This window comes from Asterias amurensis, chromosome 6 (genome assembly GCF_032118995.1).
Source record: "Asterias amurensis chromosome 6, ASM3211899v1".
NCBI classification, from domain to species: domain Eukaryota; kingdom Metazoa; phylum Echinodermata; class Asteroidea; order Forcipulatida; family Asteriidae; genus Asterias; species Asterias amurensis.
The window spans coordinates 12037560-12049643 of NC_092653.1; the positions used below are offsets into that span (position 1 = coordinate 12037560).

The 12084-nt window shown below is 39.8% G+C and overlaps 1 protein-coding gene and 1 pseudogene across 1 annotated transcript in view; both read left to right on the forward strand.

Moving 5' to 3' along the window:
• LOC139938018 (adhesion G-protein coupled receptor G7-like) overlaps window positions 1-12084 on the forward strand; it is a 244279-nt gene that overhangs the window by 101624 nt on the left and 130571 nt on the right. The gene's annotated exons all lie outside the window — the stretch shown is intronic.
• LOC139938020 (uncharacterized) overlaps window positions 7947-12084 on the forward strand; it is a 33597-nt pseudogene continuing 29459 nt past the window's right edge.

A 12084-nucleotide genomic window follows, 5' to 3' on the forward strand; every position in this document is an offset into this window, starting at 1 on the left:
CGAGTTCTGTAACGTTCCTTTAATTAAAGACGATTGTTTCCTTACAATTACATGAAACAATACCTAACTTCATAAAATTGTAGGTGGACGTCGTGTATGACCAGTTTTTTCTGCGGTCGTCGTAATAGTGAAAAGAGAGTAATTATCCATGTTTCCAACAATAGGACGATCCGCCGGTCGCACTGGCTTTTTATGCGAAGTCTGCGTTGATGATACGACCAAAATTCGGCCGTCTTACGTCATTTTGAGCACACAATTGATAGCATTTTCTGAAAAAAATTCAAACAACTTTTTAAAGATTGTTTTATGGAATAATGTTTGTGTTTTTCAAACAAAAATTACAACATTTGCAAGATCGATTTGAACATCAACAGATTTTCGATATTTTTTGTTCTACAGACTACATTGTTTTAAATAATTATACCATAATCGCGCCGGGTATCCGAACTAACGCAGGTAACCAGGCCTACCGCCATGTAAATGTACATGTACGTATATTATTATGTAGGCTGTAGTTTTGGTATGAATGTTGAAGTGCATGCTGCAGTGCCACCACCCACGTGACCACACTCATCAGCGCAGCAGTACTAGTCTTCTACTGTATTACTAGGCTTCGAAATCTGATGTTCCTTTTTTACAAATTAAATTCGTCATACACTGAACAAGTTCAAAATGGCTAATGAAGTAATAGTTTGTCATCCCACCTACCGAGAGGAAATTATTGAACTAGAAAAATTTACACGAAAATTAGTCATTGCCGATATTGTCCTGTTCATCTTGGTGGCGTTTTTGATTGTTTTCAGCATACTTCGTGCATTTATTTAAACGTGAGTAGTAAGTTGTAGTAGGCCTAGGCCTTATACACAACCTTTCATTTCAAACTGATCATCGGTTGTTTTTGTCAGTAATGTCACAAGACACAAGTGAAAGATGAGTCTAAAGAAGGTGCAGGCTCATTGCCAAAGTATGATTTTTCCTTTAAATAATGTTAATTTATTCCAGTCCAACATGTCCAAGGGCAATAATAAAAAAAGAAATGTCTATCTTTTCTTTCATTTTTTGGTTTGAAACTAACTCTTAAAAAGTCTCTTTTTATTACAGAATTATAATGCCTCCCATGCCCTTTCCCAGAAGAGTATCTCCAATTGCTGAGGCAGGACATTTCTGCACTGTAAAAAAAATCCCGTAAAATTAACGGGAATCGGTTGTGCAGCGAGATGCCAACCGATTCCCGTAATTTTTACGTTGCAAACCGTACACGAGGTTACGGTGTGGCGTGATTTTCACGGTGAGAAAGCTGTCAATATACGGTGCGAAGCGTACATGAAGTTACGGTGTGGCGTGATTTTTACGGTGATAAGGCTGTCAATACGGTGTAAAACCGTACACGAGGTTACAGAGTGCCGTAATTTTTACGGTATATAACACGTTGATATTACTGCCATGGATCTGTATTTGAAAAAGTGCAAATGAGATAATAATCTTAAATGCTGATTTTCAAGAAAAGTTCTGAACACCATCAAAATGCAACATTTGCTTTCGATTTGCACTGTTCGAATTCAGACGCTGCATTTAGTGGCCTACATAACACAATGTAAACATCCACATAAAATAACTGATGAAATAGAAACCTTAACAGGTTACCAATGGTGGGTGTTTTGAAAACTAGACGACTGGAATTGGAATGAACTCATTGTTTCCAGAACCAAAACCAATGATGTATCATACCTTTAAGTATACACCATGAGCACGGGATTGTACAATAGAGTACAAAAAGTGGGTAAATCTAGTTACTCTAGTCGCCCCGCCTGAACTTCCTCATAAGCATTGCGCGTGCGCGATGATCCCTGGAGTTCTTTTGGTGTGCCCAGATACGGATTTTGGCCGTAAAAGGCTGGCGAGCAAAAGCGAGAATGGTAATTCACCGTCGAATTATGCACATTTCTCACCGTAAAATTACGGCATTCCTTTTAGACAATCCTATGGTGCATTGCGAGCCGGTATTAACAGGGCTACATCGTAAAGTCAAGGAAATTGTTTTATATATAAAATACACGTAGATGTTTGCGTACTTTTCACCGTAAAAATTAAGGTGATTTTATTTAACAATCCCATGGTGCATTGCGAGCCATTATTAACGGGTTCCATCGTACTTTTCACCGTAAAAATTTCGTTAATTATTTTTAAACAATCCCATGGTGCATTGCGAGCCGGTATTTACGGGGTTGCATCGTAAAGTCAGGGAACAATGTCGTTATCACCGTAAAAATTACGGTAATTTTTTTTTAAACAATCCCATGGTGCATTGCCAGCCGGTATTTACGGGGTTTCACCGTAAAGTCATGGAAAAATCTCGTTACGATAAAACACCATAGCTATTTACGTACTTTTCACCGTAAAATTACGGTTATTTTTTACAGTGTGTCTATCAGGGTTGGATAAAGAAGGGTTTTGCCACAAATTCATTGATGACTCTATAGGTAAGCTTAAGGGGACATACCATCCTCAAATTTTACAAAATTACTTAGTTCACGACTTCAAAGGTATAATAGTACACCTTTGTAAACATTTTCGGAAAAAAACGAAACTCACAAGTCCTGTAATTAACGAGAAATTATTGAAATAAACAAAAGAGGTTAAAGATCACCGTATACGCATATCCAGCCGACTTCAACTTAGAGCAGTCTGGTCCCCAACTACAATACTATTGTAATTGCAATAATTCCGTACAAGGAACCAGTCTGTCAACATTTTATCAGGAAAAGATCAGAACAGACTGTCAGTGTCATGACCTTCCGTCCGTCACAACGCAACCCACAGAGATCATATGGATGTCGTATTGGGCTGTTGAGCCCCGGGCGGGCCACGGCGGGACACATGAGTCACGAGCCAGCCACGGTCCCTTTCCTGGACTCTCGTAAAATCAGTTTTGAAGTGCAATTCCTAACATTATTAATAAGTTTGATCCACAATTTCAATTATGTGTACTTTTGTTGTTTATTCACAGACAATTGCCAAGAATCAGAAAGTAATTTGGTTCAGTAATAACAAAATTATATGGTTCAAAATAAAACTAGCTGAAAGGTCACGTGACTTTTCGGTTTCAATTTTTTGAAGCAGAAAAGTCACGTGACCTACTTTTTCCTTGAAATAACTCAAAAATCGGCCAAATTTATGGGTTCTTGTTGTGGAGGTGTAACCTTCTACTTTTGGAAGACCTATCTTGTCATGCCTTTGTCTATGTTCCCGTCCAAAATCGCCCAAAATTGCCCAACGAGGATGGTATGTCCCTTTAGGAGAATCACCACTTCAAAATAGAATATACTTACTCCTAGAACTATGACTGAGGTTCATTCGATCCGCTATCGTCTCCACGATAAAAATTGGGTTGAGTGACATCCTTAATGAAAAGTTTAATTAGCTCGAATTTGATTTTCATAATATAATAATAATAATAATAATATTAATGGACACTTAATAAAGCGCCGGTATCCGCCGCAAGCGGCGCTCATGGCGCTACTCTACAAAAGAACAACTATAAGCAATGAAAGCAGCAAACAACAAAATAAGAAAATAAACTTAACAAAAAGCTTCTCTATGAAAATGAGTTTTTAAACTGTTCTTGAATGTGTTGAGTGATTTGGAGAGATTTACAGTGTCCGGGAGGGAGTTCCAAAGCTTTGGTGCTGCGCTTTGAAAACTTCTCTCTCCCCATACATGTTTTTTTTATAGTTGTTTTTTCCTGGAGGAGTTTGTGTTGTGTAGACCGTAAGCCACGATGTCCTGGGGTGTATATCTTCACAAGATCACTTAAATATGCTGGGGCATCACCTTGCAAGATCTTGAAAAATAATGAGGCACAGTTTATATTTAACCCTTTGTTGGATGGGGAGCCAGTGCAAGCCGGCTAGCACTAGTGTGATGTGCTCCGTTTTCTTGGTGTAAGTGATCATCCTTGCTGCAATATTCTGTAATCGTTGAAGGCGAGAGAGTTGCGTATTGTTAATTCCGTATAAGAGCAAGTTGCATGCATCTACTTTGGATGTGATGAAGGCATGGACAATGGTTTCAGCAGCTTCCCTTGTGAGGTGATTGCGTATCCTGCCAATGTTCCTGATTGACATGAAAACAGACTTAGATGTTGCTGTCACCTGGCTTTCCATTGTCATAGCTTGATCAAACATCACACCCAAGTTTCGAACAGTAGTGGAGGGCTTTATGTAAGCATCACCAACTCGAACATGATCAATATTCACTTTCATTATTTGCCGTTTGGAACCCAGAATTATGAATTCAGTTTTTGCGTCATTAAGCTTGAGGAAGTTATGATTCATCCATGTTCCGACATCGTCGATGCAGTGTTCGATTCTCTGAAGAGTGGAGTTAACGTCTGCCTGTAAAGGTTTCACTGGTATGTAGATCTGAGTATCATCTGCGTATAAATGATAGTTCAGGTTATACCGACGAATGATGTCCCCGAGTGGCAAAGTATAGATTGGGAATAGTCCAGGTCCAACACACGAACCTTGAGGTAGTCCACAATTCAATGAAGCTGCATCGGAGATGTCGTTATTAATGCAGACTGCTTGTGTTCTTCCAGCTAAGTATGATTTTAGCCAATCCAGAGCCACACCACGGATACCGATACGGTTTTCAAGACGCTGAAGCAGCTTATGGTGGTCCACGGTGTCGAAAGCCGCCGAAAGATCGAGCAACACTATCAGCACTATCTGTTCATTATCCATGGCGTGTAGCACATCATTCTGTTCTTTCAGCAGGGCGGTTTCAGTGCTATGAAAAGCACGGTAAGCTGACTGGTAGTCCTCACATAGGTTATGTTGATGTAAAAAGGGTACCAGCCGTGCCAGAACTACACGTTCTAGCGTTTTACCAAGAAATGACAAGTTAGAAACCGGTCGGTAGTTCTTAAACACATTCCGATCAAGATTCTCCTTCTTTATGAGAGGACGAATGTGTGCAACTTTCAGGATGTCTGGGAAAATGCCAGTTTCTAATGAAGTGTTGACTATCTGTGTTATGACAGGTACTATAGCATCGGTAGATTTCTTAAGGAGTGAAGTAGGGATCAGATCCAGTTTACATGATGTTGCAATATTATGCATCTAACCCAGTGGGCAAAATACGTTGAAACAACGTCATACCCCGACGTTCAAGTAACGTTGAATAACGTTGTAAGCGGTCCTGTTATCGTTGCAACCCTGATATCGCGGTACGGACTTCCGACGTCACTGCGTAAGAACACAACCCTTGGATACGAATTTTTTTGTCAGCTTACCCATACAGGTCATCAACCATCCAGGACCAAAAATGTGGAAAGTGCGGGCCTTGCCGGTAAGTTGTACTTGTAAACATAAAAAGTTGGTCCTTTTTGGCAAACTGTACAAGGTACAAAAACGTGTGATGTTCAAAAGTTCATAAATATTTACCGTGACACCGTAGAAAGTTTCAGTAAACAGAACTTGAATGCACAAGTCGTGACGATCAATTGACTCGCTCAACATCCCGCTGAGTATTCTGGGAAAAAAACTATAGAGGCCCCGAGAGGGCGTTTTCCTTATATCATTTCCTAAATTTCTAGTGCATTGGCGAGATGGGTTTACCGTTGATTTAAAGGCTTATTATACAAACTAGCGGGATGCCGCGCTTCGCGCGGCACCCCGCTAGATGATGAAAATCCTTTACACAAATATTTCGAAATGTAATGTGGGTAAGAGGGTGTTATACGCCTCTCTCCATATTTATGCATGGCGTCATAATTCTAACCCAAAATGAAGCTATTTCGCACGTCCGCCACTACATGCAGTGGCTGCGCCCACCACCTCGTTTTTGGTTAGACGACGTACCTTATGCATACTTCTAGAAACTATAAGGCTCCGCCGTGAGCCTTATAGGGGTCTAATATTTTGGGCCTCCTTAACGCTACACGTTTTTCAAATCAGCGTTGATAGGTGAAACTGACCGTTAGCCAGCAATAACTAAAGTTTCTTTTGTACTACACTACCAAAACTTTCCCCACACACTCAATATACAATTATAATGCTTGCATTTCATTTTTAAAAAACATCGTCAAAAACTGACATTTTCACGTCCCACGATACATAGCGTTGCTACAGCACTATAACTAAAGCGTCGAGTTTTCGGAACATGCTGTGTGCCACAAATCTAATTTATCTACTGTTTTTTCGGGGGGGGGGGGGGCGGTAAGAGCGTAGGCCTGTTTTTAGTTTATTCTCATCTGAATTGGTCTTGTAAACTTTGTGGTCAATAGGCTACACGTTACGGGAGCCTTAAACGTGAACGTCAAAAAAGTGTTTTGTTTATTGTCACTTTGGGCTTATTGCATCTTGCGAAATTTTAACGACAAACGACACAATTTCTGACCGCGTCCATGTTCACGCTGCTCTAGGATCAAACCTCCATACGTCCCATATCTCTGGAACCCTATATCGTACAAACTAAATAAAAACGATAAATTCATCCTTCCTCCTTAATTTTCTCTAACTTATTTCACTTTCAGAAAGCATGTCAAGTTATTTTTAGGGTTTGTTACGTCCAGTTTGGGTCAATAGACAAACTCCTGAAAATGTACCCCATTCAGCCGCATGAGGTCTCTGCTAAATTAGGCTACAAAATGGATTTGGCAAAATGTACATTCTGAGACCTGACCGACACACTGCTCTAACCAATTTTGTGAATGTACTTATTCAAAAGGAAACTTTATGTCGTTTTGCTTAACAACTTTGACCAAATGCAAACTTCTTTTTACAGCTTCAAAACAGCCTTTGACGTACGTGTATAAGTTTCACAAACTTCCGTGATGGGGTAAACTTTGAAACTGCAACACTATACCTCCATGAACAGACCGTATTCTAAAACGGTATTCATGTACTCATTCGAGTTTACTGGCAAAAGATAGTGTCCATAAAAACAGCAAGATACGTTTTGCATCAATAGTGCAATTTCTGTATGGAGATTTTTGTAAGTCCGAGGTCGCCACCCACTTTCAACCTAGTGTCCCACGGCGACCTCCTTCACCAAGCAACAGGGTGGCCTGTCTCAAAACCAGACAACACACCACTCACAATACACTGACCAGAATGTAAGGCGAGGTTATTTTAGGTTCTTTGTGTAAGACCCCCCCCCCCACCCCAAAATTCTGTATGGAGATTTTTGTAAGTCCGAGGTCGCCACCCACTTTCAACCATCCTAGTGTCCCACGGCGACCTCCTTCACCAAGCAACAGGGTGGCCTGTCTCAAAACCAGACAACACACCACTCACAATACACTGACCAGAATGTAAGGCGAGGTTATTTTAGGTTCTTTGTGTAAGACCCCCCCCCCCCCCCACCCCAAAATGTTATTAATTGTAAAGTTCCCTTAGACACCTTCCAACCTATAGCCGGCCCTACCCAATGTTTCCAAATTATAAAGCTTCCGTTTGATCCCATCCTTGACCATCATGATAATTCTCATCCCGTTTGGAAGTAAATGCTTTTTTATAAATATTCTCCATTTAATCTTTTCAACAAATGAGTCACCTGTCAGAAGGATTTCTAGGAAGTCTGATAACAACATCGACCAGTGGTTGACGCACGGTCGCCGCCCAAACTTCCTCCAATCACATGACTTGTAAGTGCGAGTTTGGGTCCGGGTTTTGCAGACTTGCAACCCGACGTCTGAAACCACACAAACGTATTGAATTCCACACACACAACCGTGTTGGATTCCACAAGGATGCCATACCACTGGACCTTCTAATTTTCAATCCAAGATGGCGCATGTTACGCTTTTAATAGTATAGATGTTACTATGTGTCCGTGAAATATCTATTCAAATAGTTTAATAAAGACAATGGAACTTCAGTAAAGTAATTTTAACATGGTTTTGTTTGACATTGACAAGCCAAAAATGAAAATTATAGTTTGTTTCAAGAGTCAAAAAATTAATTAATAGGCCTACATCAATATTAATTAAAAAAAGTTTGTAACTTATTTGTATGACGTAAAAATATTAAATAATATTTTTAAAATGTGACTGTGAATTAATCTACCGAAACTGAAAAAAAAGCAATGTCATTCAACAAAAATAAATTATGGCAACTTTAATTTTTAATAACTACAATGAGCAAACAATCACAACGCATTATTTTTTCTTGTCATGCAGGGCATGTGCGTAAGTCCGGAATGGAAATCCCGGCGGCCAATAAAATCCCGGAAAAGGTATTCTCCCCTAGCTATGAGTAACGCATTTCAAGCGGTCAAGGACGGCAAGATGTCGGCGTACAGGGCATCCCGGCATTTTGGAGTTCCGGAGACAACAATTAGAGATAGGATTAAAGGGAGAGTTAACCCTGATGTGAGCAAGCCGGGGCCTTCTCCAATGTTTAGCACCGAGGAGGAAAACAAGTTGGTGAACCATCTGAAGAAGATGGCTCTACTCGGTTTTGGATACAGCAGGGCCGAAGTTGTCGACATAGCGTCAACATATGCTGTCAGTGTCAACAAGCGGGACGAAGATCATCCATTGACCTTCAAATGGCTCCGTAACTTCATGAAGAGGCGGCCTGAACTGAGAGTAAGAAAGCCACGGAGCCTCGATCTGTATAGAGCGAAGGCAACATCTGAAAAGGTGATAAATGCATACTTTGCCGAGCTCGATCAGATAATGACCAAGTACAAGTTGAAGGATGCCCCTGAACGCATCTACAACGTAGACGAAAAGGGTCTGAAACAAAATCATTCCCCACCTTACATCGTCGGCTCGTCTTCCTCATCCACCCCACTGGCTGTTACAAGCGGCAAAGGGATGACTGTGACTATCATCGGAGCTGGAAATGCGCTGGGCCACCAACTACCTCCCTACTTTGTACTCCCAGGGAAACGTATGAGACAAGAGCTACTTAGTGGCTGCACTACAGGTGCAGTTGGAACCGTTAGTGACAGTGGCTGGTCGAATACTGACATTTTCATGACATACCTTTCAACACACTTCTTGAAGTATGTTTCAACGAACAGATCAGCAGAAGAGCCAATACTCCTTCTCTATGATGGTCATCGATCTCATATCAACATACCGGTGATTGACTGGGCACAAGTCACATCTTACAGCCATGGATGTGGGATGTTTTGGGCCATTTGAGAGAGTTTACAATTCCATCTGCCACCGACACATGCGAGCCAATTCAACGACGGGGATTGACAGATACTCAATCTGTGAGATTGCGTGCCAAGCATACATCAAGTCCCTTTCTCCAGGCAACTTGATGAGCTCGTTCAAAAAAGGGGGAATTTACCCTTTCGATAGTGGTGTGGTGGATGAGACCCTATACGCTCTGACAGCCAATGCTCTCAACAAGTGTGTACCGATCACTAAGCCAACAGAAACAAACGAAGATGATCTGGCTGCTGAGGTAGCTGCTGAGGTAGTGGAGGAGGTTGGCCCACAAGGTGATCATCCAACTGCTGGCCTTTCTGAATCAAGACCTGATCTTTTCCAGGAGAGAGAAGACTCGATAGGACAAAGACAAAAGGTACGTATCACTTTCTGGGCGATCGTAACAAAACTGCAGTTGTAGGCACTTTAATTTGGTGGATTGTTTTCCCCCGTCAATACTTTTTTCTGTTTAAAAAATAGTTTTTATTTATTTCAGGATAGCATTGTTTTAAATATTCATTTATTACATTTTAAAGGTTCCCAAGAAAAGACGGTGTCTTAGCTTCGTGGTGTCCGGTAAGGCAATAACCGAGGAGAGAACGAGAACCAAGATTATCGACTACGAGGCAGGAAGAACCCCCATTCGGAGAGAAACACCGGCGGTCCAACGGAAGAAACCTAATCCATCCAAGCCCCGACCATCCCTGCCGAGGACACCATACCATCACCATCTGGATCCAGCAGCGACAGCGATGGCTCATCAGAAGTCCAAGACAATGAGAAATGCTGTGTCTGTAAACAATTTCGCCCAATCCAGCTTGCCGACTCCATATATTTCACTTCTTGGTGCCAGTGCATGCACAAACAGTGCATGCACTGGTTCCACCTTAAGTATTGTTGCGGCACGTCTCGCCTTAGAGCAAGTGACACTTTTCATTGTCCATGCCACGCCGGCGAGGAGTAGACATTTATTTTGCTCGCCTTTCAATCCTTGCCTATAATAATTTTTGCTTTTAACTCACACTCACCATGATACTGTTCACTTTTAACAAAATGGCAGACATCCATTAAAATTCAATCTCCAGTAAATTTCAGAAAGTACAGTACTTTCAAGGATTGTTATTAATTTGTTGTTTAAAGAGGTTTTAACAAATTGACTCGGCAAGTTGGATTTTACCCCCTGAAAGGTCATAGGCATACGCAATTCAGTAGGAGCAAAAGTAAGATCAGAATTGTATTTAAAAACAAGCATCAGAATTGTTTGATTTTGTTACTTTTGTTTCTATAATTATTACCAGTTAGGAAACACAATAAGTAACACAAAATAAAACACCTTGAGATTTAAAAGCAAAGAATTACAAATGCCGATTTTATTGCTGTTCTCGTTTTCTTTTTAATTTACATTTATCGCATTATTATAATATAGTTGTCTGTTAAGAAATATATCTAATAAATTTAATTAGAAAAACATATATATATGACGGCTATAAAACCAACTAAAGACGCACAGAGCACTCGGGTTCACTTCAGATACTTTGTTTCACGTACGACTGTACTGGAATGCCGTACCGCGATAACTGGACAAAGTCAAACTCTGGGGGCGCCGTTCCATGCATCAAAGATCGGTGCGTGGTGAAAGAAAGCGACGTCCATCTAGTCTTAAAAGATGTTTTGTATACTTCTAACAAACATCATAGGAAGGTAATATGACATCATTTGACATTTGCATCTGTTTATTTTTTGTACAGGATATACGTTGTTTCAACGTTAAGCTTCTATGTTGAAACAACGTTGAATAATGGTTGGATTTGCAAATCTTTTTAAGGTTGAAATGCCGACGTAAAAACATCATTAAAATCACCATGTTGTTTCAACGTCAAGTTTAGACGTTGAATAATAGTTGGATTTGCAAATCGTTATAACGTTGAAATGCTGATGTAGAAACAACGTTGCAATCACAATGTAGAAACAATGGCTCTTTAATTACCTAGTTAATTATTTATTTATTTATTTATTTATTTATTTATTTCAGGTAGTCATCATTAGTGTTAGTTAAAACTACTTTGTTATTTATGTACTTTAATATTTAACTCAATACATGACAACAACCTATCAAGAAAAAAATAAATAGAAATCAGATTTTGAAGCCAGTAATTATTCACACTTTTTATATTTTTTTAATTTTTTTTTATTTTTTGCAAGTTACCATGGTAATTTTAAAAATTTAATAAAAAAATATTTTGAAAAAAATGAAGGCAACTGCTGGCTATACAGTCATACACATAGTCTCAAAGAACACTTGTAGTCACTGCAGATGTTTCTTCCATGTATGGCTTCACCGGGAAACCATACTTTCTCGTTTGCCGTGAAAACAGGAAAAACTCAAAACAAATGGGGCCAGTTGAAGTCATCCAAGATCGGTGTGTGGTGTGAACATTTCAATGTCCATCAAGTTTTAATACATGTTTGCATACTTCGTATTAACAAATGAAGATAATTAGGGCATCGGTTGATATATGGCATCATTATTTTTTTCCCAATTCAAAAAAAAAGGCATAATAGCGTGATAACTGGTAAGCAGAGGATATATGTAGACCAGGATCCCTAAATTTTCTAGTCATGGTTTTACTCCTTTTTTAGCTAAAAACTGCTTAATTATTAATTCAAATGTTTAAATTACAAATTTTTGCTTGGACTTTTGTTGTTCGTATTTTTTTACATCGAATTAAACACAAAAGTACAGAAACTTCCCTCGGATAACTTCCCAGCAGGCACACAACGTCTTTCTGACCTCATATTATGGTTGATATTGAGTCGCGACGTCAGATTACCAAAAATACAATGTCAGATTGGCGACAAGAATCAAACGTAAATTAATAGCGTCGTATGGACGTTGTAAGATGGTCATG